Source organism: Panthera uncia (assembly GCF_023721935.1).
Source record: "Panthera uncia isolate 11264 chromosome D3 unlocalized genomic scaffold, Puncia_PCG_1.0 HiC_scaffold_8, whole genome shotgun sequence".
NCBI classification, from domain to species: domain Eukaryota; kingdom Metazoa; phylum Chordata; class Mammalia; order Carnivora; family Felidae; genus Panthera; species Panthera uncia.
In genome coordinates this window covers 53,832,204-53,859,911 of record NW_026057586.1, presented here as the reverse complement: position 1 = coordinate 53,859,911, position 27,708 = coordinate 53,832,204, and the positions used below count along the sequence as shown (strand labels likewise).

Sequence of the window (27,708 nt, the reverse complement as noted above, 5' to 3'; positions counted from 1 at the left end):
ATTTGACTGACTTTTTTTTTCTTGAGGTGTAATTGACATAGAACATTATATTAGCTTCAGGTGCAATTGACTGACTCTGTAAGAGTCTCACTCTGGCTGCTATGTTGAGAAAAGACTGAAAGGGAGAGACAGTGTGCAGGGAGGGGGGTGTCATTTGTAAGCATGAGAAGGATAATAGGCATCCAGGTGGAGTCGAGGAAGGACAGCTTGATATATGAGTCTGAAGTGCAGGGGAGCTCTCCGTTGATATTTCTAGCTCTCCTTTGGCTACATTCATGGTGATGTGTCTAAATGTCCCCCTCTTCCCCTTTGAATAATTAAACAGATTCAGCAGCTTCTGTAAGAAAATGATATAAAAGGCATTTAATTAAAGTAGAGAGCCATTTGCGAGCCTGATTTGCTAGAAAGTGATAGAGAAGCAAGTTTTACTTCAGGATGAAATAAATCCTTACGCAGGGAGATACTCACAAATATTGCAGACTCCAAGGAGTAAATATCCTTAAGGAATTGAAACTATGGTTAGGGCTCCTGCGTTGTGTTCTTCAATTCACTGTGAAGGTCATTGTTAATTGTTTCCTTTGAGTTTTAAAGCCAGTGTCAATGCTGTTTCTGCAGTTTTTTTTTTTTTTTTTACCTCCCGCTAGGCTAATTAATACAGTTATATAGGAATCCAGGATAGGCTTGCAGAGAGGCAGTATGAGCCTGCACCCGGACCTCTGTGTGAGTGGGATGGGAGCCAAGAGCGCCCCAACTCTGACATTTGAGGGTGACTTTGATCAAAATCACCACGGTTTTGTTCATCTCTCTTTCCCTGGTGCCATGTTGATACTCAAGGAGTTGAAATAGTTTCATTTTGTTTGTCACTGGAATATGGAGATCTCAGTATAGATCAAATTCTTGGATAATAAGGATTTAATTATATAGTAGAAACAAGAGTGAAAACTTAGTTTACACTCCCATACGTGTCATTTAGTGACCTTGGAAAAGGCATTTAGACTCTTGACTGCAGTATCTTTATCTTTCGAAACTTTGCTAAGAAAAAATACAGGATAGCATTCCTAAGCATTCTTTTTACAGTAATAGGGCATAGAAATGAGGCAGCATATCATAGTCCTTAAAACCATGAAGGGTGAGTCTGGATTACCTGGTTCCAGTTTGGGCTCTATTCCTTACCAGCTAGATACACTTGGCCAAGTTTCTTAACTTCTGTGTGCTTCAGTTTCCTCAGTTGAAAAATGGGATGATAGTGTTATGCCCCGTGTAACAGGGGATTCTTGTGATTTAATGCCTTCATCCATAAAAAATGCCCACAACAGTGCCCAACACACAAGTGTGCCCAGAAGTGATTTGCAATAAATATTACTAGTATGACTACCCCAGTACTTTGGTTACTGCTCTGTTCCTCTTCCTCTCCCCACCCCCCAGGACTACTGTAGGCAAAATTCTAAATATGGCCAAACTTCTTACAGCATACTGGAATCCCAACACGTCATTTTGGAACAAGAGACTTTATCCCATTGGGCTTCGCAGCTTTAAAATAAGACACCTGATGAGAGAGACAATGGGTGTCTGTCGGTCTGTCTGTCTCTCTCTCTCTCTCTCTCTTGCTCTCCACCCCCCACCCCCCGAATGGAGAAATAAATTAATACAAGTTAACACATGCCATGGGGAGTTGAAAAGAAACCTAACTAACCTTGGAGCCTTCTCATTCCGTATCAGTAAAGATACTTAACCATCTATGGCACAGGCCATGACAACTTTTAGACAATCTGTGTTGTCTGTTACTCTTTTTCATCCTGGGATGAACTAGAAGAGTCTTGCTTTCTCTTCTAAGTAATTACTGTTGACTGAAGTCATGGTTAACAAGGAGATGTGGTGCAGGTAGACGGTGGGGGTGCGAGACGTGCCCTGTGGACCGTGGGACTCACACCGGCCAGGAGAGCATAGCCATCTCCTCACTGGAGCAAGAAGTTGTGGCCTGGTTTGTTGTCCGCTGGGCCCGCAGCACCCCAGGAGTGCGTAGCACATAGCAGGCACCCAATGGGGGAAAGTGGGACTTAGAGGTATGGTGATATCCTAGATACTGCTTTAACATCTCACCAATAGAAATGCTTTCAAGTTCTCTGTGCTTAGCAAACAGCCCCCTTTAAAACAAGTCTTTAAAAAGCAAAAAGCACCCCCAAGCAGAACTCAGATAATAGAGACATTGTAAGTCAGTGAATAACATAAAACTAGGGTAGGAAATTTGAGATAATAGATATATAATACACACTTAAAATGAAATATATAGGGGGTGCCTGGGTGGCTCAGTCGATGGAGCATCCGACTCTTGGTTTCGGCTGAGGTCATGGTCTCATGGTTCATGGGTTCGAGCCCCGTCTGCCAGTGCAGAGCCTCTCTGGGGTCCTCCTTGTCCCTCCCTCCATGTCTCTTCCCTACTCAAGTTTGCACTCACACTCTCTCTCTCTCTCTCTCTCTGTCTCAAAATTAATCAATTAACTAATTAAAAATTTTAAAATAAAATTAACTATTTTATGGAGGTAGGTGTATATGTACAAATGCTAACAATACAATAGTGTGTACTTTTCTGTTACTACCAAATCATCCAGTTGTGTTGCTTATGCTTTGTCCTCTAAATTCTGATTAAAATGAAATAATACCTGCCATGGCTTTTTTCTCTCTCTTTGTAAATAAATGAAGTGGAAAAAAAATCATTTACAACATTTTCTTCCTATTAGAAAAAAAACAAAAACAAAATTCAACTGAGTAAATTTTATTTATTTTTTTTATTTTTTCATGTTTATTTTGAGAGAGAGAGGGAGAGAGAGAGAGTGCATGGGGGAGGGGCAGAGAGAGGGAGAAAGAGAGAATTCCTGGCAGGCTCTGTGCTGTGAGCACAGAGCCCCACGAGTGATTCCATCCACTTGCGGTTTGTAAACCGCAAGATCATGTCTGAGCCGAAATCAAGAGTCGGACACTCAACCAACTGAGCCACCCAGGTGCCCCTCAAATGAGTAAATTTTAAATATCTTACTGGCTTTATTCTATTTATATATTGTATGTTATGTAAATGAGGCTTGTGCTCCTCCTGGGGTGGAGATTTTAGTATTCTACCCAGGGAAGGATCACTCCAAGGTCATTTGCAAAGGTCTGGGTGGTCCGGGCAGCAGGGAGGTCTTATCTGGACAATCTCTATCACCTAAGGTAAGGTATGGTTTCGGGTTTCATTTGCCTGGGTTAAGAGGCAAGCCTGAGAGAAGAGCCTAAGGTGAGTGAATACGAGCAGGTGGGCAGTGAAGGTGAGGTCTTGGGGTCTGGATGATGACAATGGGAGCAGGAACAAGGAAGTTATACTGGTAAAAAGCATATTGGTTGTGGCAAGGTCACTTTCCTTGTAAGCAAGTTATCTCACTAGTGCTGACGAGGTGATCCCTGATTGATAGGTTTAAGATTGCATTTTTTTTGGGGGGGGGGTGCCTGAGTGGTTCAGTTGGTTAAGCATCCCACTCTTGATTTCAGCTCAGGTCATGATCTCCCTCCTGGTTTGTGAGATCAAGCCCCTTGTTGGGCTCCATGCTAACAGCAGGGAGCCTGCTTGAGATTCTTTCTCTGCCCCTCCCTCTCTCTCCCTTTCAAAATAAACAAATAAATTAAAAAAAAAAAGGTTCCATTTTAGAGAGTGTTGAAATTAAGTCTAGCTTCAGTTACATGGGGCTTAGCACAAGTGACGCCATTTTGAATTGTTTGTCCTCTCTTTAACAAATATCTATGTTAAGAATGTCATAAAACCTAATTATGCTTTATTACATTTTATAATTTTATCAAGCTCTGCTCCTTCTGGGGAATATCCGATAATTATCCCCTAGACACACACAAACATGCCCACTCTCTCTGTCTCTACTAAATAATAACAAAGCTCTAAACTCATCGATAATAATAACTAAGACAAAAGTATACGGGGCGGGGGGGGATTCTTCCTCATCAGCAAATACTGCTAAAATTGCAGGTTGTCAGTGGTAATGTTTGCATATGTATTTAATGCATTGGATTTGTATGAAAAAGTTCTCCAGTTTCATGAGGATGACTTAAAGTGGATCTTTGCACATGAAAAACTGATGAATCTGAACCCTGCCCCCAATCTTGCTTTCTTTTCAGTAGGTAGGTGTGATCATGTTAGGTGAATAAAAGAGCATGTTTGCATTTCATTGATATAAATGCTCTCGGGCTCTCTAGAAATAGCAGCAAAATCCAATCTTACTTAAAAAGGAAGCCTAATGCTTCTTGGCAAAGTGATACCGCCCAAGCGGATTCTGATGATGCATCATTATTTCCTGCTGTAAGGTCAAGGAATTGCTCTGGGACTCTGTTATCTCTGTGCTGCTGTTGTCTGGAACTTGCTCTCATTTTAAAATCTAGGCCTATTGCTTGTAAAGAAAAATAGCTTTGCTAGGATTAAGACTTTGAAGACATTGGAATGTTTGTTTTATTGCATTAAAAAAAAAAAACAACAAAGCAATAAAGCCGCTAAACCAGCAAGCTTTGCTTTTTTTTTTTTTTCCCTAAAATCCCTTACTTTACCAAAGAAATGGAGAAATGTGCTGGAAAACCTCTTCATAGTATTAGCTCCTGAGTGAGAACGCATGTCTTGTGTGGGTTTCAGATCACATTTGTAACTCATCACAATATATGTCTTCGTAATACTGATGGAAGAAAGGGCGTGCATAAGATGTTGGAGCACCAATAGCAATTAATATGGAAACACTTGGACTTCAAGAAATTAATAGGCCTCGTGAATGCCTTGTGCCCAACAGTCTCTGAAGCACACGTAGGAGGAGCTTACACAATTTGAATAGTGGGGTAACGTTTGAAGGGATAACCGCAGTTGGTAAAACAGTAGTAGTCTGCAACTATCACCACTGCAAGGTTGAGCCATAGGAAATTGCTAATACTCGAACACTTTTAACCTATAAAGTGGTAATTGCATGCATTTTAACATGACTCTTCTTAGAATAATGAAGAACTGAACGCTGATTGAATTTTACAAACTGTTGGGAAAATGTATTACTAGGCATTGGCGGCATCCTAACAAAAGTTCTAGCAATCTCTAAGGTTTGTCACAGCGCACTTGACTGAGACCCCTTCAATTTTACTAGATGACAGCAGGTATTGAGATGCTAATAGCCGGGATCTACTCTAGGCCTTTTGTCCCATGAACTAAAAGCAATTGCATCCCATATTCTTTATCCTTTTAATACCCTTGTGACGTTGATAGTGATAGGATCTTTCCTATTTTATGGTTGGAGAAAATGGTGCAGAATCAAATGGCTTACCTAGAATCACTTAAATATTTTGGCTTGAGAGAGGGACAACATTTGATACAGAATCCACGAAGAATGACCAACAATATTTGCTTTACTGTCCTTGCCATTTCTCTTATCACTAACATGGCGACTTATATCAATATGATTATTCTGTCATGCTTCAAGCAATATTTACTCCAAAATAGGTACCACCTGATTTTCTGTTAGGTATATTACGCAACCTAGGTAGTTTTTATTTTCAAGAGATTGGATTTAATGTTACGATGATGTTGAAAGTCCCAAAGAAATCTCAAAATCTAGGAAAAAGGGTGTTACCCAATGTGCATTTTTTTTTTTAATCAGAAAACTAAAGTTACGTGTTGACTTCTGAAGAAGTGGCATGTTAATCTGATGACGGCATGGTCATCCTACGTATATTCTTCTACAGAAGATTTTCAGGAAGAAGCAGGACCTTGTTAGCCAAACTTCTGCTGGCATTCTTAGCTTTGAAAATATGTTTCAAATTATGGTCCTAATAGAATTGCTGCATGTTAGGTAACATTATGGTATCATAATGGCATTTCTGATGTACTTCAGATAATATGATTATGTAGGAGAATGTCTTAGTTCTTAAGATATGCTACTGACATACTTAGGGCTAAAACATCGTGATGTCTGCAACTTCAAATGATACAGCAAAAAAGAAACCAAAAGATAAGCAAGAATGAGCAAAACGAATAACAAATGGTGAAATTCGATAATGGGTGCACAGGTTTTTCTTATATTGCTATTAACTGTTCTGAAGGTACGAACAACTTGAAAATAGCAATATAGAGAGAAAACACTCCAAAACAGAGGTGGCCTCATTTTTAAAGTAATTTACATGTTGCTTACCTTTTAGCCACAGGGAAGGAGAGCCTATCTAGGAGAAAAAAAACAAAAAAGGTAACTGGGTTTCCTTTTTCCAAAAATGAAAACTATATACCCAAATCAGATATTCCAATTTGCTTATTTTCAAAAGAGTGAGCATCTCTGATGCCAAGGGGGAAATCCCCAAGTGATCATATTTATCATCCAAATTAATGGACTTAGAGATAAAGATTGTGGGACATGGAATATCATGGGATAGCACATGGCTGTGGCATTGTGTTTGGTATCTAAATTTGTGTTATTGGGGGTTTGATAGTGAAATATAAAACATAGAATCACGCACTATAAAGTGACCTTGAATTACCTTTTGATCTGACAAGAGCGGTGATGAAAAATATCTCCTCTCACGGGGACGGATTCTCTTCTCATGATGCCCCAGGAATGCTCAGGCTTGGGAGGACCTGGCAGTAAGTTTACTGAAGCAAAACTGGGGACAGGACTGTCCTAGTTCTCGGTGCCCATCAGTTATCAATGGCCTCCACATACCTGAGAGATGATCACAACAATGCTACTTACTGCTTCTGTCACTTTTATTTAGGGAATACTTACTATGTGCCAGGCACTTCCTACCAGGAAGAAACTATGATTATATCCATTTTACAGATGGTGAAATTGACACTGAGAAAAATTTTAAGCATCCTATGAGTCCAGAACTCCCCACTTAGCCATGACACTGCATTGTGTGAGCTTCACAAAATGCAGATTCATTGACTAAGTTAGTTTGGGGGCAGCTGGGAGGGCAGGTGTGTTGGCAGGTGTGTGCATATTCTCCCTTTTCTCTCTGATGTATTGTCACCGTGCTCCTGTGCTCTGCAGCAGCTGAGCAGCTCATGGGCACATTGGATCAATGCGTCTCTAACCTCATCGTGCGTACGACATGCATGATTGCAGGCAGCTACCTAATTCCTAATGTTCCTGCCTACCCTTCCCCCTTTGTTTTCTGCCCTGGTATCTTAATGTTTCTGAAAAGATTTTTTTTTTTGAGTTGATTTATTTTTGAAAGAAAGAGAGAGAGCGCGCGCAAGCACGAGTAAGGGAGGGGCAGAGAGAGAGAGGAGAGAGAGAATCCCAAAGAGGCTCCATGCTGTCAGCGCAGAGCCGGATGCGGGGCTCAAGCTCATGAACCGGGAGATCATGACCTATGCCAAAGTCAAGAGCTGAATGCTTCGCGGACTGAGCCCCCCAGGCGCCCTGAAAAGAATTTTTGAAGGAGCGTAATAGGGAGCTGTCTTTGCTCTGCTGCTTCTCAAAGGAAATGATGACTCATCTCTGAAGTAGGAATGGTTTCCAAGGTTGTACTTCCAAGACCAGATCTGCTCCAAGTCCCCTGAATGCCTAGCCCCTGTCACTCTCTTTCATTTTAAGTCTGTCTCCCAGAATGCTGGGCATGCTTGCCAATACATGCTGGAGCAATCAGCTGTGACAGTGGATAGCGTCCTTGAAAAGGTGATCCATGAGCAAAGTTAATTTCTGTGGATAAAAAAATAGAATGCATAAAATATTTCAAGATGAATCTTGATAAAGTTGTCAGGCAGAGGATATTCCTTGGGCCTCTAAAAAGAGTGGGGAGGAAGCTGTAATCTTCCACGATGAAGTGGAGTGTACTTTATTGTTACGGAAAGACACATTCTACAAAAATGAGAATCCTGCATTAACAGGCCGAAGGCTGTGATGAAGGAGAAGCACTTTTGAATAGCGCACATGTCCGGTGCCTGGTGGTGTTTATGGCGAAACCAAGATGATGCATCATTTTTCTACATGATGGCAGATGACCATGCCGCGGAAATAACTACAAGGGAGAAAATCTCAAGATAGTATCACAGGCCATTCAATATACAAATACAATCCTGGATGGGCTTCTTCCCAGAATACCGAGGAGCACACCAACGTATGGCGATATAACGGCAGTCTTCAAACCCATGGTTTTCAAAAACAGAATGAAGGGGAGAATGGGGCTTGACACTTTGTTTTTTTAAACGTTGATTCATTTTAGAGAGACCGAGTTGGGGAGGGGCAGAGAGAGAGGGAGCCACAGAACTCAAAGCAGGCTCCAGACTCCATGCTGTCAGCACAGAGCCTGATGCGGGGCTCGAACACATGCACTGTGAGCTCGTGACCAGAGCCCAAGTCTGATGCTTAGCTGACTGAGCCACCCAGGCGTCCTGGGGCTTTCTGCTTTCTGCTGCAAGCATCCCATGTCTAACAGCCAGTGCTTTGGGATTTTGAATTTCTATTGGTTTGAGACGGGTGGCAAATTATTTCCTTTCCCTTTGTCATCCATTCAGCAAAGATTTAGCTCTTTGTAGGTGCTGTGTAATTTCTATCATATATTCGTATTTCATATGAAACCATTCATCTGAAGAGTTGTTTTCTAAGCCGATACAGTATATTTTTGTCTAATTTTCTTTCATTTTGGTGAAATTTCATCATAACAACATAATGGAAGTGGAAGATAGTCTATGAAAGTTCACAGAACGCTTCACTCATTAATGCTAGCCACAGTGTGGTTCCCAGGCATCACTTGGAAACCTGTTAGAAATGCAGACTTGGGGCCCTAAGCCTGGACCCACAGAACTGGGCATCAGCAACCAGTATGTGAGGAAACACCATGCATCAGAATCCCCCAGAGGTTTTGCTCCATCACGAGATACGCAGCCCCATCCCCACAAATCCGAACAGAAAAAGCCAGTAACAAAGGAAGTTTTGAACAGCGATGAAAGACATGACCCAAAGTCTGGTAACTTATTGCTTTGGTTTTTAATAGACCAAAAATGAATTTCTCAACTTAACCAAGAGAAGAGATGAAAGGCTATTGTTTTTGTCTGCTTTACTTCTCAGCATCTCCATTAATATGAAGGACAAAGTCAGAGTGAATGATGGGCCCATGAACAGTGAGATCAAGGGGCATGTGTATCTTCTTTATGTTCAGTATCCATCATCATTGAGCCAAAATGAAATTGTGTAAGTTTGTATGATTGCATGGAAACCACATGGTACTTCTAAGAAGGCTATCAATTGCTGATCTTTTCAACAGGAACACAGGATGCCATAAAAAGATCTGAAAATTTTGCCAATTTCCAATAAAATACTTTTTTAAATTTTTTTTAATAAATGTTTTTGTTTATTTTTGAGATAGAGAGATACAGAGCATGAGCAGGGGAGGGCCAGAGGGAGAGAGAGACACAGAATCCGAAGCAGGCTCCAGGCTCTGAGCCGTCAGCACAGAGCGCGACACGGGGCTTGAACTCATGGACCGTGAGATCGTGACCTGAGCCGAAGTCGGACGCTCAACCAACTGAGCCACCCAGGCGCCCCTCTAATAAAATCTTTTTTACATTCCAATGTTTTCAGCAAGCCAACTCACATCGTAAAAGATAAAGTTATTTCTATGGATCATAACTGGAATTACCCAGAAGGCTCTTCATACTATGTGAGTCATGCTAGGACACTTAACAATTCTAGTCTACTGGTATCATTTTCATACTTATCCATATATAGGAAGAGAGGATTATTGCACAGCTTAATCTTTTTTTTTTTCTTTAGGTTTTCAGTCTGGTTTCATAGAAGTTCTACTTTTATCAGAAAATTTGATTTCAAGATTACTGTTAGTCAGATATCGATTTTCTGGGAACTTCCTATCCTCAAAAAGGGTTATTTTCTGAGGATCCTACATCCTTTTTCTCTCAACTTGCATTTTTTAAAGATAGTATGTTCATCTTTTCTGCAATAGTGTGTATTTAAATATAACTTTAAAATTTAGTAACATTTAAATAACAGTAGAATGTTTGTAATAGCGTATAATGAAGTGACCTCATCATGGTGCTCATTCTCAAGGGTAAAACCTACCAACTAGATTTTGATATGTAACTACATGCAATAACATACCTAGCCAAGGCTATAAGGAAAAGGAAGTACACATTTTTTTCCCTAAAAAAATAGACGAAAATACTGTGGAAATCAAGTAACCAGTAACCATTCACTGGGATTTCCTTGCCTCTTAAAGGCAACTTGTATCCGATAACTGGTACTGCGTTTCAGTAAAGGACTATTGGGCTAACTGAGAATTTCTAACATAAGTAACTTACAAACTACAGGAAATATCTCTTTGGAGGGCAAACTTGACTTGCTTGAAGGAATAAGAAGATCAAAGAAGATATTTAAATAGAGCATGAGAAAGGGATAAAAGATGTGGGTGGGGGAAATGATATGCAGGTGGTCTTAATGGATTCAATGTTGATTTGCAGAACCGCATCCAGATTGAAAAGTATGGTCTTGCGATCATATCAACTTGCTGAGGAAGGTGATAATTTCACCTTTTAACCTCTAAAACAGTATTATTTCAGACTCTGTTACTGAAAATAGCCATGAACATGTGGATAACTAAGGAGAGGCTTGTATAGTTTGTTTTTAAGTTGAAGATACTTTGATTTACTTTTTTTATTATTCTTTTTAATGTTTATTTATTTTTGAGAGACAGAGACAGAGCATGAGCAGGGGAGGGGAAGAGAGAGAGGGAGACACAGAATTCGAAGCAGGCTCCAGGCTCTGAGCTGGCAGCACAGAACCCGATGTGGGGCTCAAACCCGTGACCCCCGTGAGATCGTGACCTGAGCCAAAGTCGGACGCTCAACCGACTGAACCACCCAGGAGCCCCATTTTTAAAAATTTTTTTTAATGTTTATTTACTTTTGAGACAGAGACAGAGCGCAAGTGAGGGAGGGTTGATTTACTTTAGATTTGAGAGAATTGGTGTTGACAAGCTAGAGTTGTGATTGTGTCTCTTAGAACCCTTCACTCCATTGGCAAATATTTTTAAACATTTTTTAAGTTTGTTTTTATTTATTCTGAGAGATAGGGATAGAGCGAAACCAGCGGAGGGGCAGAGAGAGGGAGACAGAATCCCAAGCAGGCTTTGCGCTGTCAGCCCAGAGCCCAATGCAGGGCTCAAACCCATGAACGATGAGATCAGGAGCTGAGCCAAAATCAAGAGTTGGATGCTTACCCGACTGAGCCACCCAGGTGCCCCACCTTTGGCCATTTTTTATGTGAGACTATCGTTTAAAGAAACAAACCAGGTTTTGATACTGTTTCCATAGGAAAAAAATTGATCTTTTTAAAGAGATTTTTTTCTCTGTAGGGATGTTCTAAGTATACACTAAGAAACTGCAGATGAAAGACTGATAATTCTCATTAGGATTTTTTTCTTCCCTAGTTCCTTCTTTTAAAAACATAGACTCCACCAAATAAATGATGGAACAAATTGAATTTTCCAAACAATGTCAATAATTGATTGATTATGTAGGGGGTAGATCAAAATACAACCCTTTGTACATTTCACACTTAAGGACATTGATAACAGAGGCTTTAAAAAACACGCATGGAATGGATTCTCTTAGTCGCTCATATGGTAACTACTCCTTGGCAGTTGGAAGATATGAATCAAGTCTTAAAATCAGAACTGCTACACGATAACAGAGAGCTGCTAACACAGTTGATAACAGAGCTGCTAACTTTGACATCATCAGCAGCCTCCACAACTGTCCAGTGTAAATACAACTCCAACGTCACATAGTTGCCCTAATTTTCCTTGTCTACTCAGTGATTAAGTCTATCATAGATGACCTGAGCTATAGTTCTCGAATTTTTTTAATTTTTTTTTTTAACGTTCATTTATTTTTGAGACAGAGAGACAGAGCATGAATGGGGGAGGGGCAGAGAGAGAGGGAGACACAGAATCGGAAACAGGCTCCAGGCTCTGAGCCATCAGCCCAGAGCCCGACGCGGGGCTCGAACTTACAGACCGTGAGATCGTGACCTGGCTGAAGTCGGACACTTAACCGACTGCGCCACCCAGGCGCCCCTAGTTCTCGAATTTTGATTTTCATGAAAAATACATGAGACATGGATTATCAATTTTCATTTCTGTTTTCTACTCCTTAGGGAATTGTAATTCTGCAAGTTGGAGGATTGGGGGACATTTCACATATCTGCTCTATAAAAAAAAGTTATTATCGCTTCTCGGCCTTTTGGCTAAGATCATGTGTAGTATCTGTTCTTATCAGTATAAAAAAAAGTTATTCCAAGTAGTGGTATGGAAATGATGGGGTTCAGAACAAACAGCCAAAGAATTCTTGAGATGTCTTTGGTGAAAAAAGGTGCTCTTATTAAAGCACGGGGACAGGCCCTGTGGGCAGAAAGAGCTGCACTGAGGTTGTGAGGGGTAGCGATTATACACTTTCAAGTTGGGGGGACGTTAGGGATAGAGTAGTAAGTCTCTAAGGAATTTTAGAAGCAAGGTTTCCAGGACCATGAGGGGCTAGCTGTTGTTAAGAAAAGGTACTTGCACTGTCTAGTAAAATCTTAGTCATGGAAGGGGCGCCTGGGTGGCTCAGTCGGTTAAACGTCCAACTTTGGCTCAGGTCACGATCTCGCGGTCCGTGAGTTCGAGCCCCGCGTCGGGCTCTGGGCTGATGGCTCAGAGCCTGGAGCCTGCTTCCGATTCTGTGTCTCCCTCTCTCTCTGCCCCCCTCCCCCATTCATGCTCTGTCTCTCTCTGTCTCAAAAATAAATAAAACGTTAAAAAAAATTAAAAAAAAAAATCTTAGTCATGGAACCCTTCAGATACTTATCAGTAGGCCATATACTTGGAGGATGATGGCCAACCTATATCCTTGGCGGGGGTTGGGGGGGGTTGGGTAGAGATAAAGGAAGTTTCTGAAGGAACTCTGTATGTTAAAGGAGACTTCTAGGATCCTTCAGGCCAGGATAATGTTAAGCTAGATTGCCTTTTGCCCTTAACAAAGTATCAACATGAAGACAGTTGAGGTCCTAGAGGAAGGTCACTCTGCCTGTCTCAAGGACTCGTCAATGGGCTGTAAATTGTAAGGACACTTAATTTTTCCTTTTGCCTTTGTCCCTCACATCAAGTAGTAATTGGGATGTAGGTGTTGCACAGATTACTTTGGGAGAGATCTTTGCCTAAAGCTACCCATTTCTAACAATCTGAAATCATGAAGCAGCTCTCATTGCCCAGCTCATTTGCTTTCAGCAGCGTGAAAGGACAGTTACATATTGTGATTAGAATTAATGATGCCACTATAAATGTATAATCCCTCATTATCTTGTATCATCATGTTCCTTTTTACTGAATAAAACTGCTCAGTAGTTACTGAATACATTTTTTGAAGGAAGGATACTCAAAATGAAGAGTGACAAGGGGTATAATTTTTCAAACTTCTGTATATTTACATAGTTGAAAAAAATTCTTGCCCAACATTGAGAATGCTTTTCTGCTTCTATTTAATTAAAAGGAAACAGTTTAGCAAAATGTTGTCAAGAATTTGTGAAATTGACTTAGATTAAAAAGCTAGATTTATTCCTTTATGTGACTGAAATGACTTCAGATTTCAGCCGCTTTGTTCTACTTAACAGGGGCGTAAACTTGACCTTTGGTTGTTATTAGAACATAGTTTGGAATTGCTGTTTAGATTTAGGTCATAACTTATGGAAGATCTGAGAACTTTCATAGGTATAATCTCATTGCACTCATGATACTTTAAGGAAGATGGTATTCTCTTTCACAAATGATGAAACAGACTGAGAGGAAATCTACCTTCTGCAAATAACGGCACACCATACCTGAAATACTTTACATGATATGTGCTATCTATAGATTGTTTTTGCAGGTAGGGAACCCTAGTGAGTTTGAGATTTTGCATCTATAATAATATTGCATCATAGTATTTTTATTCCAGCTTTACAACTCATACTAATTCATTTGACACTAGTTATGATCAGTGATACGAAGTAATTACACAATGAGTCATGTTAACACAACTTAGTTTAAGTTTAATAATTCATGTGTTACTGGAGCCATTTGTACATAATGAGTTTCATCTACTCATAACTCAGGCAACAATTGCTTCCTTTTTTTTCCCCCTTCCTAAATGGTATCTACTAGGGTCTCCTGCTGCAAACAGAAGCGAACTCTATATAACATAGGCAGATCAAGAATTTATTAGAAGAATCTTGGGGAAACTAATAAATTTGAAAGGAAGGCACAAAGCCAGTCTTAGAAAAGGAAGGCGCTCAGACAATCCAGAGCTCTTGGTAGTAGGAACAGTCGCTGAAGTGTCCAAGTGCCTAATTCCCCTGGAATCAAGACATTAACTCTAACCGTGGCTTCTGTCTCTGGTTTCTTCACTCAGTTCAAATTCCTAACAGAAGGAGGCTCCAGGGACCCCTCTAGCTTCCAGCACTATCTCCCCCAAGAGTATACCTGTTGGAGGAAAGGGATTTCTACAAAATGGACAAGGCATAGTTTTGGCAAGGGAGATAAATACTAGCTGACAAACACCACCACCAAGCAAGTCTCTGTCAATTCCGAGGAAACAGTAATAACCTCCTTGCTTTGCTGAATTCAGCGTGTGTGCATGCATGCACACGTACACACGCTCACACATAGAAACAGAGAAGGAGATCAGAGGTGACCGTGTCACCTCTTTAAGTCACAAGCTGACTAGGGAATGAGGTGTTAGAATTGTATGCCATTGGGCTTGTCAGACTTGACCTCTTCGTGAGACACACTCACACACGTAGGCACTGGTACAACTGGGCGATCCATCTCTTTTGGGTGAGGCCGCTGACCAAATGGCAGCCTGCAGCTCAGCATGTGGCCTTTTCCCTGAAAAATAGGCCGATCTGAGCATGCTCCATTCCTTCCATCCTATCACCCAGTAACTTGCCATGGGGAGAAGTGAATAAAAAGCCCAGAGACGGTATTCTGGCTGATGTCTCTTCATAAAAACACGAGGTAGGGGGATTCAGGGCCACCCACCTAACAGTGTCTATTATAGCTTTAATTTTTGTATCATCAAGGCAGTTCTCGTACACTGTAAAAATCCAGTTAGAAAGGAAGGGATAAGTAACAAAATTAAGCTTCCTCATAATCCTACACCGCCCCCCCCCCAAAGCCACTGTTAACATTTTGATGCTCATGGTTCTTTTATTCTAGGCATTTATGCACATATGCAAGTCTACATACCCTTACTTATATTTTAACACCTATATCTTAACTCCCATGTCTTAACACACACACACACACACACACACACACACACACACACACTTGAAAATGAATTCTTAACTATGCTCTGTGCATAGCTTTTTGAAGAGCATTTAATGACCATATTTTACCCTTTGTTGAAGATGCTGGTGGTTCAGTTATACATAGAGAGAAGCTCAGAGGGTTTCCGAAGGTGACTGCTGAGATGTTTTAAGAGACAATGCTTTTGTCCTATAAAAGACTGAGAAAGGGACTCTGCAAATGCACGTAGCTACTAGTTACCTTGGCTGTGCGTTATTCTGACTCCATAACATAAGCATAATAACAATATTAGCTATTTGCTTGATGTGGAGATAAAAGGCAGAAGAAATGTAGACAAAATTAAATCTCCTACAACTTGGAGCCCATTAGAAAATTCTTGAGGCAGGCAGAGTGATTTTCCTCCAGGAACTCAATTGCCTTAATGGGAATACTTTGCTAGAGGCAAAAACAACCTTAGCCTGACCTCCAGGATCTTCTAAGTCTGCTTTAACATATAAAAATCCTTTTGGAGGGGCGCCTCGGTGGCTTAGTCGATGAAGTGTCTGACTCTTGATTTTGGCTCAGGTCACGATGTCACAGTTGTGAGATTGAGCCCCGCATTGGGCTGTACATTGGGTGTGGAACCTGCTTGAGGTTGTCTGTCTCTCTCGTCCTCCCCAGTGTGCTCTCACTTTCTCTCACTTCAGAGACTTCCTTTATCTCTAGCCCCCCGCCCATATATATGTTGGCAGTCATCCTTCAAGCATATGACCACTGGTGTATATCTGAAGGGTCTCATGACTCATGTTTTACTAGACGGTAGCACGTAACTTTCTCTTAATAACCACTAGCCCATCAAGGTCCCGGAAGCCTTGCTTCCAAATTCCTGAGGGACTTATGCTATCCCTAACCCCCTATCACTTTAGATCATAAGTTGCTCCTCACAATCCCAGTGCACATCTTTCTGCCCATGGGTCCTGTCACCATGCTTTAATAAAACCACCTTTCTTTGCACCACAAACAAATCGTCTTTCTTGACCATTTGCTCCTGGGCCTCACATCATTTCACATCATACTTAACAAGAGACCATCTTATCCAATCCCCCAACTTGACAGATGAGGGAACTAAGGATGAAAAAATGTAGGGTACATTGACAACAGGTTCTGAACGTTCCACCTTACCACATGGTATGACTGACAAAAGTCAAGTAAAAAAACAAAAAACGAAAAACAAAAAAACCTTGACATTGTAGCGGAATGATAATTTAATAGCACATGCTATATGCTAGACATTCTTCCACTTACACAACTTAATCCTTACAACAATTCTTGCGATGACAATTATCATTTTCGTTCTTCAGATAATGAACTGAGGGTCAGAGTTCCTGTAATCTGTCTCCAAGCTCTTTTTAAAAAAAAAAAAAACAATACATTACATTGGAAGGCATCACCACACATTTCTGAATGTGGAAAAATAAAGGAGAGAAACCCTGATTCCCCACTCCTATCTGGAAGAGATATCTAGTTGCTAGCAATAAGTCAAGAAATCCTGGTCATTACTAGGCTTTACATTTATGATATTATTTGTATGTATTACAAACAAACAAGGTAGAACATAAAATCATCTGAAGCAAAGATTAAGCAATTCCTAGGGACACACAGCTAGAGAATTCAAGAGCCGTGCTAGTCTTGCCACTTTGCCTCTCAGCTATACTGGTAAAAAAACGTTTCAAGGGAGATGCTGCAGGCAATTATTAATTATAACAGAAATTGAAAGACTTTCTAGCGCAGGGGCGGTAAGTCTATCTTGTCTTGAAGTTGACAAACTGGTGAGGATCATAGCCTTATCTGGCAATTGATGGGTGCACTCAGGAGTAGTAACAAAGTCACCCCCAGCATGCCCCTTACTAAGGCTTCCTCTTACCACCATGCCACTCAGTTGACCATGTCTTCTGGGAAATGAAATGGAGTTAGCATAGTCTTGAGCTGTTGTATGTAGGGTAAATATGTCTGGAACAGGAGGAGCAGTGGACATGATTGCGTTTTCTAAGGATAGGAAATCTGCTTATATATTGGTCTCCCATGCTGAATTGTACCACCAATTACATCTCTTGGAACTTACTGGGAAATGTTTGCTAAATAAAAATGAGGGGGAAATAATAAAGGACTTCTATGCAAAGAGTTAGCTATTCGGTATTCTAGAGATTGGTAGAAACATAAATCTTCCAGGTTTATAAATCATCTAAAACAGAAAATTGTCTAGATCGTGTTATTTTCTTTGATGTAGTAAAAACCATTTCCTCAAAGATAAATATCTATGAAAATAGCTCAACATGGGAAATGAACAGTATTGCTTTAAAGTGTTAAGATAATTCATTTTAGGGTGTGAGGGGGGGGAGGGGGCTATAATTTGTTTATAAAATATAGAGGGTCTGAGCTATAGAGTGCAGCCTGAGAATCACAGAGTCATTTTTTACTGGTTTTGGAAAATATTTGCTGTGGACTGCTGTGACACGAGACAATAAACTCCTGGGCATCAGTAGGAAGATACATAAAAACACAAGCGAAAATACTACAACACTCCTATATCATTCCACATTTTATCATACTATGTGCAGTTTGCACACTATCCCTCCAGGAGACCTCATGGACGTGAGGATCAGGGAAAGGAAGGTTCAACGACTAAAGGGACTATGGCATTTTTACTAAAATAACTATATTAATTATATCCAACAATGCCTTAGTTCTTACTTGTATGCCAGTCCAAGTGAGGGCTCCTTTACACGTATTTGTGGATTGTATCCTCACAAAATCTTACAGGGAAGGTAAGAGTATTTTACAGATAGTTTTTAACGATCACAGAATGTGAGTGACTCACCCAAATCATCCAAGTAGTAGTAAGTGGCTGCTGAGGGAAGATTTGAACCCAGGCACCCTGGTCCTAGAATCCATGCTCATAACCATGACACTGAACAGGGAAGGTCATGGATTCATTTACGGGGAAAGGAAAGCAGAGAAAAAACAATATGGACATTTATAAAACAGTAAACCATGCCAACAGACTTGGATGTGTCCTTTATCAAAACATTGAAGATCAGTTATATTTTCAGACAAGTAAGAGTTTCTTTAGACAGTACAAACAAAATCTTTAACATGCTACTCCATATAACGCTAGGAATAAAATACCAGCAGATTCAAAAAAAGGCTTAGATAATTTCAGGGATTATACCTCCATAGCCAGAGTAACTGCTGTTTCGCCAACAAACATGAAAAATTTTCATGTCGTTCACGTGATTAATGTCATACTGTTACGCTTTGCCCCCTATTTCAGGGAGGGGAAATGTGCCATGTTTTTAGAGCCTTGTGTTACTCCCCTCTCTTCTTAGTAGGTGGCTGTCATGGGTGATAATGTCGCTTACTTTCCCTTCACTCCCACGTCATTTTAACAATTTCCTCACACTGGTGTACCTCGAACCTTGCCATTATTCAAACAACTCCATGTGTGAAATTGCTAATTGACAGTAAACCATTCTTCTATTCTTCTCCTTTATTCTTATTATCCCTCTTCTTTTGAAAATCTGAGTTCCACATCCCAATCCCTCAAATTCTTTTTTAGCTTTTCTGGACTCTCAGTTCTCCTAGATAATTTGATTCCCTGCCTGACTGGTCAGTCATTTCATTATGATTTGCATCAACACTTTCAATTCCTTTACCCCATAATCCCTCATTATGCCCTGATCCCAACCTTAAAGCCAACCCAAAATTTCTCTTCTACTTCTGCTTTGAGCCAGCTAGAGAGTGTCTAACAAAGACAGTTCCTAATATTTGCCAGGGACATATTAAATAGATGATAAATGAGCTAATCTGTGCATTAATTAAATATATGATATATGATAAATATATGATAAATGAGTTAATAAATGCATGAGAAATAGAACATCTCTTCTAATTGCCTATCATGCACTTGTAATTTCCAACCTCAGATGGTTCATTAATCCCCGCTGGCAAGTAGCACTTACAGCCCTTTACAGCGTCATGTGCTGGTTCAGAAACGGACACTGGAGCTACATTCTTGGGTGGCTTAATATCTCTAAACCTCAGTTTCTACACCTGTAAACGGGGATAGAGTAGTGCCTGCCTTAAAAGTCAATTTCTTGGGGCGCCTGGGTGGCGCAGTCGGTTAAGTGTCCGACTTCAGCCAGGTCACGATCTCGCGGTCCGTGAGTTCGAGCCCCGCGTCAGGCTCTGGGCTGATGGCTCGGAGCCTGGAGCCTGTTTCCGATTCTGTGTCTCCCTCTCTCTCTGCCCCTCCCCCGTTCATGCTCTGTCTCTCTCTGTCCCAAAAATAAATAAAAAACGTTGAAAAAAAATTTTAAAAAAAAGTCAATTTCTTTTTTTTTTTTTTTTCTTACTGTGCTTCCTCAGTTTTCTATATTAAATACAGGCGATTTTGAATTTTTTAAAGAAAATGTTTTTAAAATTTAACAAATATTTAATGGGTGTCCACTGTGTTTTGGATACCACGAGGGTGCAAGATGAATGTGCTGTGCCGTCTGATTTCAGGAGCAGCTTGATCAGGTGGCAGAAGAAAATAAGCTTTTAGTGAGCTAGAAAATAGTCTTGAGTAGGGTAAGTGCTACCAGACAGGGACAAAAAATGTTCTGGGTGAAGTCTGTAAAGGGAACAACACTGACCCGGGCAGAAGTCAGGAAGTTACTCACAAATGAGGTAAAAAAGGCTCTAAAATTGTCTTTTTTATCCTTTATGAAGAAAAAAGTTTAAAAAATAAGGCTTAGGGTCAGCATGGTTTTCTGTTACTTCTTCAGTCATCACCTTAACTCTCCTAGATTTATTTTTGTGAATCAGAAAGGAGACAAAGAATATCTAGATCCATCCAAATTGCCATGAGTAGTAAGGGGTGTAGTGAGATTAGAGGCCAAGACTGTTTCTCCCTGTTGTATAATTACTAGTTATCAGAACAACACTAAATTTGTTCACCTATCATAATTCTTCTACAGGAATACATATTTACTAAAATATGATTCACAGAAGTGCTATTGTTTTGATAATTTGTAGGAAAGACCTGGATTATATAAAATGTTTTCCATTTGATATATTCTTTCAATCAAGATTAAAAACCTTAAAGAAACCTTCCAAAGGAAATTATTGTTCTCAAAAGGGAGAGGGGAAGAGTTTATGATTTGGAAATTAAATTGGCTGGGTGAGTAAGAACAAACTGGAAACTTACAGCACTTGAACGGGGTGGTATTACCATTGTATTGAATCATATGTTTTCCTTGGATACTGTCAAATAGAAATAGAAATTAAAATTAAGCAGAGCTTATCAAGAATTGTTAGTCTGAAGAGCACTTCATCAGTTCTGAAGTATATATGAGTGCTATGGCTAATTAAAATTGAATTTTAGTGCCACTAAAATAATCTGAAATCTTAAGAATCTGCTATCTGGGAACTTCTCCAGTATTTTGTCAAGATGTTCTTGGTACCATTATTAGTATTCATTGGGGACCTTTATAGTTATGTCTAGTTGACCTTCCGTCCAAGAAGCTGAACAACAGGCAAAGCAAGAAACTTTACATATCATGTGTATATGGAGAACAGGACTTTTTTTTTTTTTTTGCAATTATTTGTAAATATTTGGAATTCTTTCCAAATTGAATTGAGGTAAAATTAAGATATCTAGGCATGAAACCATGCTTATGAAAACATTTTTTTAAATATTGGTGTATAGTTATGACAAGAGGAATATGTAAATTATGTGGATTCTTTTTACTTGTATTAAAATAAGGATAGGGATAAAGAAATAGTGACAGGCTTAAGAGTACTCTGAAGGAGAAATATTTTGAAATAGAAAATACTTTCCCAGATATCCTGTGGCATTATCTATGTCCTATGCAACCCTCTGTTTCCATCAAGAAACTGTCTTCTGTCTTCTATCAGAACTAACTGATCACTGTGGTGGGTTTAATATATATGCATAAATTCTTTGATAATATTCTCTCCAGGTAGTGAATCTTAACTCCTCTCACCTTGAGTGTGGGCAGCACTTAATGACTTGCTTCTAACAAATAGATTATGCAAAGGGGGAAAAAAACAGTAGCTATAATAGAGAAAATTGGCATTCATCATCTTAACTAGGTTAAGGTTAACCACACTAGTGATAAGTCACGTTGATATCAGGTCCCTTGATATGATGTGATAAGAAGGTGATGGAAAAAAGGGCATTTCACCTTCTAAATTCATACCTCCAGTCTACATGTGAGAAATAGCAGAAAATTCAAAATGGAAAGATATTTTACAAAATATATGACTAGTTCTCTTCAAAATTTCAAGGTCCTGAACGACCAGGAAAAAGGCAGAGTGGAGGAGATCAAGGAGACAACAAAATTCAATGTGCTTTTTCTGGCATAGATAAGGACCAGAGATAGAACATGAGTGGAAAAACGGAGAAATCTAAAGTCTTTTGTTTAGGTCATAGTATTATGCCAGTGTTTTTTAGTTTGTAACTATGCTGTGATTATGTAGGACAACTTAAGGAAAACTGTATGAAGGGTATAGGAAACTCTATTTACTACCTTTTCAACTCTGCTGGAAATCTAATATTATTTCAGTGAGGTATCTGGGTGTCTCAGTTGATTAAGCGTCTGACTCTTGGTTTGAGCTCAGGTCATGATCTCATAGTTAATGAGTTGAAGCCCCATATTCGGCTCTGCACTAACAGCAGGGAGCCTGCTTGGAATCATTCTCTCCCTCTCTCTCTGTCCCTTTCATGTACTTGTTCTCTCTCTCTCTCTCTCTCAATAAATAAGTAAATAAATAAATAAACAAACAAACATAAAATTATTTCAAGATAAAAGTCTTTAAAAATAACTAATTCATGAGATATCATGTGAACATATATATGAATATATGTGTATATATTTCCAGCGAACTATATCAGAAATTTATCTTTGGCCTTTTCCTTGCTTTTAGTTACTCAATCAAAAGCCAACTAGTTGGACAATATGTCCTAGAGATCAGCCACAAAGACCTCCAGAACAGGGCAGAGGAGTATGAGAAGGGATCTTGGAAAGGTAATAATACAGAAAAATCAACATACGTTCATAAGAAAATGCTTTGTTAGTGGAGGCATCCTGATCTTCTTAAGTCCCACTTTAAATGTACTTACATGTAAGGAAAAGATTTGTACTTATTTGAGATTTTATTCAAATATTAATGTAAATTGAAATAATTACAGTATTCCTGGATATGACATGATGATTCTAATATAATGTCTGACAATAATAAATAATAAAAACGACCTGGTAGGTAATCTTGAAATTAATTTATATAAGTACTGACCATTGAATGAAACAGACAACATTGGATGGCTTCTTCAGGACCATGGACAGACACCCCACCCTCCGCTGCTTTGTAGCTTTCAATGGTATATTATGCTTTTCCTATTTCTCTAGATAAACTCCCCCAGGTTGTATTGAAAACTATCTGTTGAAGCTATTATCTTACTGATTCTATAAATATTATGTGAGATTACATCTAAAAAACTTAGTTAAAATTATTAGGCTCTTTGGCTTAGACATTGTCAGTCATGTGGAAGCTCATATGAGTATCTGCCACAATGATGCTCTTAAAACTAATTCTCTGTCCTCTGGACACGCTTGGGAAGGGTGATGTTTTATGTTACAGAACCAGATGCTGGAAAAAGTGAGTTCGTCAGTACTGTCACTTTAAGAAAATTTGCATTTCTGGCACAGAAAAGAATGATTTGGAGTAGTCTTTGGAATTAGAGTAATGCCTTTACATATCTATTGACCTTCAACTGTTGTTACATAATCTTGAAATTTATTAAGATAATTATAGATAATGAAATTCCAAATGACCTCGCAAATCACATTTTTCCAGCTATGTCAACTAGATCATTTCCTTTAAAACAGAAACCATAGTACTGTGTTTTTTTCTTCTTTTTTTCTGGGGGCGGAGGGAGTTCTTTGTTGTGGTTTTTGTCATCTTTTTGGACTTAGCACATTTTTTTCAGATGTCAGAAGTACCCAGTAATACCCCAGACTGCTCCATAAAAGGCTGCAACTATTTTGGTGCAGAATTACAGAATAAACTGCTAAACTGCAGGATTTCAAACATGGATCAGTTCTTGGAATATTGCTACAATTTAGGAAATATGAGGAACAGTAAACTAGGCAGTCTTACTCTAATGAATTATAAATTTCACTTCTTCATAACCATGTTTCATGCTCAGCTGGAGATAAAAAATGTACTTTTGTATTTTATTAAATACTAGTTAAAAGAAAGCAATATTTGTAAAATATTGGCAAAGTATAAGGAAAATTAATACACTGAACACTTATGTAGCTACACACAGTTTTAAAGGAAAATCTTAACTGTATCCTGAATGTGTATCATTCCCTTGATGTTCTTTTTGTTTCTCTTGAATTATGTCCATTTATTTTCCTTCTACATTTTAACTCCACCAAATTAGACATTCTGGTTATACTCAGTAAATGTTGTATAGATTTACCCACGTATTTGCCCCTTGCCTGTCCCTTATTGTCTTGCATCTCATACTTCCATCTGGTGTCATTTTACTTCTGCCTAAAATCTATCTTTTGGAATTCCCGTTAGAGAGGAGCCGCAGCACTGCACACTCATTTTTAATTTGTATGAAAAAGTTATTAATTCTCTTTTGATCTTGAAAGATATGGTCACTGAATGTAGAATTCGAAGTTGGTGGTATTCTCTTACAGCCCCTTAAATGTCTCTTTCCACTAACTTCTGGCTGCCGCTGACAGTTCTGAGAAATCATTTGTAATACTATAGTGAATGCTTTAACCACACACTACCTTTTCTTTCCACTTTGGTAATTCACATCTTTATCTATAGTTTCACCCTAATGTGTGTAATTGTTATCTATCTACCTACCTACCTAGCATATTTGAAATTTTGGCACCTTCTCAGAAGTACTGCGAGAGTCAAGAACAGGTCTGGGTTCTGTCTCATGAAGCTTATAAGGTAGGGGGAGAAAATGAAACAAACACCAGAAACAAAGCTGGTTTGGAGCAAAGGGTTATGCATTAATTACATTTTGGATATTTTGAATATGATGTGTCTTTAAGGTTTTTAAGGAAAGATATAAAGTAGACAGTTTGGTATCAATGTCAGTAACTCAGAGAAATTTGGATTAAAGATACAAGTTTAAACACCATATAAGTAAAGGAAGAAAATAAATCACAGAGTGGCTGAAATTTCCTAAGACTAGAATGTTGAGTGAGAATGGATGAGATCTTAGGATAGAGTCTTGAGAAACTCCAGTGTTCAATGGCCAAGGAAATGGGGAATAAGAACTAAGAGGAAGCAACAAAGGATTAGGGGGAAATCGGGAAATGAGGTTCACAGACTGCAATAGAATCTTTAAAAGAGAATGTACCCAAAGGTAGGGAATGATCAACTATTTGAAATACCACTTGGAGGGAACTTAGTTAAAGTAGTATCAAAAAGTAGCCATTTCACTTACTGACATGCAGAAATGAAGAGGTAGCCCTGAAATCATATTTAAGTGGGTTGAGGAGTAGTGGAGAGGAGTAAAAATGGAGGCAAGAAGTCATGGACAAGTCAATGTAGGTTAGAGTATGAGGTAGTAAAAACAGCCTTAAAAGTTCAGTGGGAACACTATTGCAGAGGTTGATTTTGTGCTCAAATTATTTTCTATTGTGGATTGACATCTGCTCTCCTGATGCCCTAAATCATTTAGGACCAGATAAAGTGGCAGGACCAGGCAATTACTCTAAAAGTTTCTTCTTGAAAGTACCACTTGTCATTTTAATGTGTATTTCATTAAACAAACAAAGTCACACGGCAAGCCTAATGCGAATGATGCAGCAATGGGGTGGGAATATTTTAATTAAATATATAATCTGTCATATGTAGAGAGAACATTTTTCTTTATTTCCATTGTAAATGAGGAGAATGGGAAATGAGAGAGTGGCCAGATCAGTTGATTTTTTTTAAAGGGAGGTAATTGATGATGTTTAATTATGATAGGGAAGACTCTCACTGTAAAAGAATTACTGAATATATTGGGAATGAAGGGGTGGTTGATATTTTGACGTTTCTAAGAAATAGAATTGAAATCATGAAGAGTGGCCCTAGCCCTAGGCATGAAGAATGTCTCCCTCACTAATGAAATGAAAGTTAAAAGAAAAGATAAGAGATAATCTAAGTAGACTTATACTGTTATTAGAAGGTACTGGTTGGAATTCCAGTATGTATGAAGGGTTCTTTTGTGAAGTAGAACACAAGAAATCTACTAAGACAAGAAAATGAAGGAATGTTTCAAAGGTCCAGAAAAAAACGATGTTTTGAAACATTCAGAAGAGAGGGTGGAACAAAACATACAGTCAAATTGCTAGACAGCACTCTCAACAATAGCCAAATTATGGAAAGAGCCTAAATGTCCATCAACTGATGAATGGATAAAGAAATTGTGGTTTATACACACAATGGAATACTACGTGGCAATGAGAAAGAATGAAATACGGCCTTTTGTAGCAACGTGGATGGAACTGGAGAGTGTGATGCTAAGTGAAATAAGCCATACAGAGAAAGACAGATACCGTATGGTTTCACTCTTATGTGGATCCTGAGAAACTTAACAGAAACCCATGGGGGAGGGGAAGGGGAAAAAAAAAAAAGAGGTTAGAGTGGGAGAGAACCAAAGTATAAGAGACTGTTAAAAACTGAGAACAAACTGAGGGTTGATGGGGGGTGGGAGGGAGGGGAGGGTGGGTGATGGGTATTGAGGGTATTCACCTTTTGGGATGAGCACTGGGTGTTGTATGGAAACCAATTTGACAATAAATTTCATATATTTAAAAAAAAATTGCTAGATAGTCCTGAGGGTCAATTTTATTTTGCTGATTATAAAGTTTCAGCATCACCGTCTGCCCTCTTGTGAATTCTCCATCTGTATCTGCTCAGATGTAGGCAAAATAAAGCAGTTGAGTTGTATCCACAGTTGGGGCTTTGCCAGAGGCAATGAAGAAATAAGAAGGACAAAAGATAAAAAGTTTTTGGCAAAAGTGTAACCGAAATTGCAAACCATGGAATCCAAGCTGAAAAAAGAATGAAGTGAAGATAAGGAAGGTGTGTGGTACTGGGATGAAGGTAGATCAGATGAGAGGTTTTGATGAGGGAGAAGGGGAAGTCCTTGAACATAAAAGCTCAGAGGAGAGGAAGTGTAGGTAGTAAGTGCTTTTAGAGGTGGTGTTGAGGAATTTGAAAAGTCTAAAATGTGACAGTAGAGCTTGGAGAAGGAGGCTGAGAGCTTGGAGGGGTTATCCACTTGTATGCTAAAGATATCCATTGTTCTAGAAGGAGAGAGAGACTACCTGCTGGTGCCTACGGCTCTGATGAATAACCACTGATCTGATTAATCTGTAGCTTCTGGGAACAAGGAGCAATATATGGAGGCCTACCAAAATATGATTCTCACTGGATAGCCCTTTTATCTCCAAGAAGGTAGGGAAAGTAATGGTATATAGCAATGGAAAACAAATAAATCTAATTTTCAGAAAAAAACATTTGACAAAACCCAACGCTCATTTGTGATCAAAACTATCAGCAAACTAGGAATATAGAGAATTTCTTTAATCTGATAAGCAACATTTACAAACAACTGACTACTAACAATAGACTTAATGGTGAAAAAATGAGAAGCTTTCCCCCTAAGGTCAGGAACAAGCCAAAGATGGCCCATCTCACCACTTTCACTCAACATTGTATTGCAAGTCCTAGCTAACAGAGTAAGGCCAAAAAGGAAAGAAAAAATACACATACTGAGAAAGAGGAAATAGAGTCATCTGTCCATAGATGGCATTATTGTTTCTATGTAGAAAATCATAAAAGAATCGAGAAAAACATCACTGGAGCTCAGAAGCAATTATAGCAAGTTTACGGGTACAAAAACATAGCAGCATCTACATTAGCACCCTAACTGAAGTACTTAGATATAAATCTATACAAATATATACAGGATGGGGCACCTGGATGGCTCAGTCGGTTGAGCGTCTGGCTTCGACTCAGGTCAGGATCTCGTGGTTTGTGAGTTCAAGCCCCGTGTCAGCCTCTGTGCTGACAGCTCGGAGCCTGGAGCCTGCTTTGGATCCGGTGTCTCCCTCTCTCTCTGCTCTTCCCCCACTTGTACTCTGTGTGTGTGTGTGTGTGTCTCTCTCTCCATCTCAAAAAAAAATATAATATATAATATGTAACTAATATATGATATATAATTAATATATAATATATAAGCAGGATCTATATAAGGAAAACCATAAACTCTGATGAAAGAAATCAAAGATCTTAATAGAT

The 27,708-nt window shown here is 39.2% G+C and overlaps 1 protein-coding gene and 1 pseudogene across 2 annotated transcripts in view; both read left to right on the top strand.

The window, feature by feature from the left end:
* Positions 1 to 27,708, top strand: part of DLGAP1 (DLG associated protein 1) — a 933,957-nt gene that overhangs the window by 196,486 nt on the left and 709,763 nt on the right. The gene's annotated exons all lie outside the window — the stretch shown is intronic.
* Positions 12,241 to 12,363, top strand: LOC125914967 (uncharacterized; annotated as a pseudogene).